Source organism: Amblyomma mixtum, chromosome 3, assembly GCF_055824585.1.
Source record: "Amblyomma mixtum isolate Tamu chromosome 3, ASM5582458v1, whole genome shotgun sequence".
In the NCBI taxonomy this organism is placed as follows: Eukaryota; Metazoa; Arthropoda; class Arachnida; order Ixodida; family Ixodidae; genus Amblyomma; species Amblyomma mixtum.
This window is the reverse complement of record NC_143014.1, coordinates 314,400,197-314,405,416: the sequence shown is the minus strand read 5'-3', so window position 1 is coordinate 314,405,416 and position 5,220 is coordinate 314,400,197. Positions and strand designations below refer to the sequence as shown.

General features: G+C 43.9%; 1 long non-coding RNA gene across 1 annotated transcript; it reads right to left on the bottom strand.

The window, feature by feature from the left end:
* Nucleotides 1–281: 281 nt before the first annotated feature.
* LOC149355660 (uncharacterized) lies at nt 282–2,745 on the bottom strand. The gene is made up of 3 exons (XR_016289741.1): nt 2,461–2,745; nt 545–630; nt 282–468 (listed from the first exon to the last, which is right to left on the bottom strand). It is a non-coding gene; the product is annotated as an uncharacterized LOC149355660 (long non-coding RNA).
* Nucleotides 2,746–5,220: the final 2,475 nt, after the last annotated feature.

Genomic DNA, 5,220 nt, shown 5'->3' with positions numbered 1-5,220 from the left:
AAAACCTCACCACAGTGCTCGTGTTCACCCTTTTTGAAATCAAGTAGGCACACGGGATACCAAAGGCATCTTGAGAAATTGTCAGCAGGGTTGTCAGTTGGAATTAGTACTTATTTATGCCATGGATGGAGTCAATGCACAGTTTCGCTGCCCCCAATTCATAAAGGAGCTCTCGTTGTGGGAACGTCATCAATGCTAGCTCAATGTCACCATCATGACTGTTGGGGTCACCCTTCTTCCTGTAATAAAACAGTGGCGACTCATTTTCTGCCCTCATTTCTTCGACCCATAATTCAACACTCTTAAAATAGTCTGGATCTCTCTGCTCTGTTTTGCCAATCCTAAACTTATCTGCAATGTTACGGAGGTCCTTAGTGGTCACAAGCTGTATCCGTGGGCTTGATCCACTTGTACCTGCTCGGATGTTGTGCACAATGGTTTTTTCTGGCACTCCTTCTGCTAACCAGCCTGAAAATGGTACAGAAAAAAACTGTTAACATCTCTGGTTCATCTGTCTACAGCCGTGTAATAAAGTGACAAATACTTCTGGTCGGATTCCTTCGTCTTCCACTTTGTTCCTTTTTACAGGTGACACACAGTTCATCTTACTTTCATTTCACTTTTGTGGCACTGCAAAGCACACGACAAAATGGTTGTTTCAAAGCCAGATGGACTTTATTTTTATGAGCTTGAGTGTTTAAACTTGCATACAGCAATGCAAAACAGGGAAGTTATATACAGCGTGTTATAAATGCAGAATATAACAGCACTGAAAATGTGGACAAGAAAAGAATAAGGACATGTGCTTCTCATCCTGTCCCATTTCATTCTGCATATTCAAAAAATGCACCGATTCGCCTGACAGCAACCTTTAAAGGAGTAGAGACACCAAATTTTTGAACGCGATCTTTGTTTCTTTGGACTTGTGCACAAGACAATAGTGTGCACAAGTCACAATGTAGAATTCACTTACGCCAGGTGAATAATTTCTAAGCGAATATTTTTCTCATGCTGTTTCAGTTTAAACACCTGAATGACTTCTGCTAAGTCAGAGACAATTGGAGGGCATGCCAGTCATACATAAACTGAAATATAAATGCTGCTTGTTCGTTTTTTTTTGCGATTTCAACTCTTGTACAGGCTTGTGTTTTATATTAGTGGTTTTTGAGGAAAGGAAATGGTGCAGTAACTGCCTCAACCATGCCATGAAGGAAAGAAGGAGTGAAAGAAGCAAGAGAGAAAGAGGTGCTGTAGTGGAGGGCTCCGGAATAATTTCGACCGCCTGGGGATCTTTGGGCACTGACACTGCGCAGCACGTGGGCACCTCTTGCCTCCATCGAAACTCAGCTGCCGCAACCGGGTTCTAACCCGCGTACTCCATATTAGTAGCTGAACACTCAAACCACAGCCGTTCCTGCGAGCGTTACTGATGAAGTGCCAAAACAGCCAAATAATTCTAATTAATGAATGTTCACTGTAGACGATCTGTCTTATGAGAAGAAACATGGCCCTTATACAACCATTAGACTGGTGGTGGTGCTTTGATCAGCAACAAAATGCCTACGCTTTTGACAGGCAGCCAAAAAAAAAGGCTAGCATCGAGTGCAACTGTCAGTCATTCAAGACACGTTTCATGGAGCTCAAGCCGACTTCTTACGGATGAAGTTCAACGTCAACCGATTGAGCGACAGACCTAGGATAGTCAATGAAACCAGCAGAAAAACAAAAGAACAGACATTGGAGTAGTTCAGTGCTAGATGACATTCCTAATTATGTTCAGTTCGAAAGACTGGACCCCTTCCACAAAGCATCTCTAAACTAAACGGCATGAAGTTCGTACAGACTGTGCTGTGCATGCAATGTGCCGTGGATCAATTGTTTTTCACCCTTCGATGCGACCAAGTAGGCTCAAGTGAATTGCACTGCAGTCAGATACAACTCGAGAACGAAGTGGCAGATGGCCCTTAAGGAAGACCCCCCAGTCAATAGCGTCAGCTGATTTTCATCAGTTAATCCAATTAAAGCCATAACTAATCCCCTTTCATCTGCCACCCTCCTGCAATGATACCCCTGGGATTAACAATGACATCATGAGAATCGGTCGACGTCATTGGATGGCAGGCTTCCTTTGAGGGGCATTGGCCACTGGGTTCTTAAGCTGTGCCCTACTATAACTTCTTCCGCCCCCTAGTTTTGTGGGACATGCCTTCTCCCACTTTCCAATAGGCACTTTCGTGTTGTCCCACCTCTTTTGTGCCATAGATGCATCGCAGAAGAATAAAAAATCATTGAAATGATCACTCGAGTTAATGAGCAATATCTTCCCCCTAAAATACATTTCTATTGCACTTTCGTCTCCCATTTATGAAAGGTTGGTGGAGTGTAGCTTCTAAACGTTTTCACATTCCGGTACAGTCAACACAGCATGCACAAATGCTTTGTACAAGAGGAGTGGCTAACCTGCAAGCACTCTGGCATCATCCTGGGACAGCCTTTGGTGGCAGGCCTCATTGAAGTGTCCGTAGTGTTTCTTTTGAAACCCTACATATACCTTGCCCTCTTTCTCCATGACCTCTAGAGTAGCAAAGCAGTGTTTGCCGATTTTGCAGCTTCCTTGCCCCTTTTCCTGCCTTTGGCACTGTTCTATAGGAAGCTCTTCGTACGAGCCGGAACGGTGGCAGTGCAGGTAGCGTTTAAAAACCCTTGGTGCACATTCCTTCTTTCCTGTAGAAGCTGTAAAATGGCAGCAAGTTTGCTTTCTTCTCCGTCTTTCCAGGCGCAAAATCCTGAAACGGAAAGATTGTAAACATAACTAAGCACTCCACATAGTATTAGTTAATTATTAGTGTGAAAGCACAATTCCGAACGGTAAACCCCGAGCAAGATCCTGCGATGTATGAGGGTTTGTGCCAAGAGCATAGCAACGGCGACATAGCAACCACAGGCTCACAGCAGCATTGTAACATAGTTATGACACGATGCCAACACATGATGTTAAGTCCATGACCACTCATGACTAAAGAGAAATTTTTAAAAATTGAGGCGTGAACAAAGGTGGGCTCCATTTTGATAAAAACGTGTACACAATGATAGCACATGAATAACGGCATAAGGCATCCTTAGAAAGCCAACAGTAAAGTAACAAGACAAGGCAATGTTCATGATATTCTGTTTTTGTACGTTTATAAAATTTCGGCAAAACTTCTCTGTCAATTTTTTGTGTATCACACTACTTTCATTTTTTTAAAAGCAAGGCCAAATTAAAGTTTGTACTTTTTACATACACTAATGAAAATTCATGTGCTATGGAGTGGGCACATATGCAGTACTCTCGCACTACTACTGGCGCTCTGCCTCTGCCAAGTGCGCATGACAATCACAGATTTAGCTTCAAATTTTTAGCCTTTCGCCTGCAGTGCAGAACTGCATTTCCCAGCTTTTTTATTGTTAAAAATTTATCAGTCATTCGCTTACTGTTTTTTCCTGCTACAGCGCATGGGGAACAATTTTTGGAGAAAATTAAGTTCAGGTTAAGTTATTACACGGAGTGTTACATGGAAGTATTTCAATTTTACTACACTCTGCAAAAACTCATTCCTGCACAGCAACCTTTTATATTGCCCTGTCCTTTGACCACAAATTCAGGTCAGCGCTGTTGACTTCGAAAGGCAGAACAATGCTGGGCATTCTTCCTACACACTTCTGCGTGTTGCGATTGCCATGGCTTCAGCGCTGCTAAGCCAGTGCATGCCGCGACAATGTTATGTGTCCTGTCGAGACATTGCAGGTGCCTGCAACAAAGCATAAGCAAGGCCTGTAGCAGCGAGTCTGCTGCAAGGAAGAGTTTTTTTTTTTTTCCTGCAGTGGCCACTTTAAATATGAAAGAGAGTGCACTGCTTGTCACTTCGCTTATGGAGGAGCTAGGACACCAAAAAAAAATTCTGCAGACACACTTAAGACTGCTTACCAGAGAGAATGCCAAAGCATTACAGTGCACAGTCATGTTATGTTGCAGAATGACGAATCATGAGTGCAAGGCATGACTACGCAACTTTGTACAAACTCTGCACGCCTTATGTTACTAGTAAAGTGCTGAGTCATGCTACACTTCAGAATGATTAGGAGTCAAAACTATGACTACCTAAACTTTGTACAAACTACACACCTTACATTACAAATAAGTGCATATAGTACGTTACGTTTCACATTTCACTCGAATGCCCGCAAAGGCTACCTCTGCAGATCTGTTGCACTAGACTAAGCCTATTGAAATCTTCATGGTTCCTTTAAAAAACGTGCATGTCATCGTTAAGTTTTTGTGCACAAAACCACGTGCAAGTTTCCCCAGGTGAGTGTAAGCCCGTAAATAAAAAAAGAACGCGCTTTGTGTTTACAAACTTAAAATGCGCGCACTCGAAAAGTCAATAAACTGCAACTTTTCAATCGGTAATCCTGTAGCCGCCGCGGTGGCTCAGTGGCTATGGTGCTCGGCTGCTGGCCCGAAAGACGCGGGTTCGATCCCGGCCGCGGCGGTTGCATTTCTTTGGAGGAGAAATTCGAGGCCCGTGTACTGTGCGATGTCAGTGCACGTTAAAGAACCCCAGGTGGTCGAAATTTCCGGAGCCCTCCACTACGGCGTCTCTCATAGCCTTAGTCGCTTTGGGACGTTAAACCCCATAAACCAACCAACCAATCAATCGGTAATCTAAGCGCGCGACAGCATCACGCTTTGGCCCTTTATTGCTTTGATCACTGCGTGCGTGCATGCAACAGTATAGACTTCGTTTCTTACCTTTATTAAGAGTCGAAGACTAGATTCTCCACCTCTTCCTCGAAGTTGTGAAGAACGGCCGTGCCTTACTACATGTTGTTGTTGTGACTGGGAGAAGGATGAAAAGGAAATTGCATGGGCCTGCCTACTGACTAGAGCCGAGCCACCACCGCTGCCGCGTGCAGATAGAGGAGAGATCAGAGGAAAGAGAAAAAGAAAAGACGCGTCGCAGCAACAACCGCGTCCTTCCCCATGAATATCCTTGATGGGTGTTTTCAAATTACTAGTATTGAAGAACGCTTTGTCGCAAAGCGCTGAAGCAACGCCATCGCACGTGTCCGTCTCCATGCTCGAGGCAAAAAAATAGAAAACAAGCGAGCAAGAAATGCACCTTGGGATACCTAGGGATATTGAGCAAGGATTTTCACGAAGAGTTGATATTTTTCCTG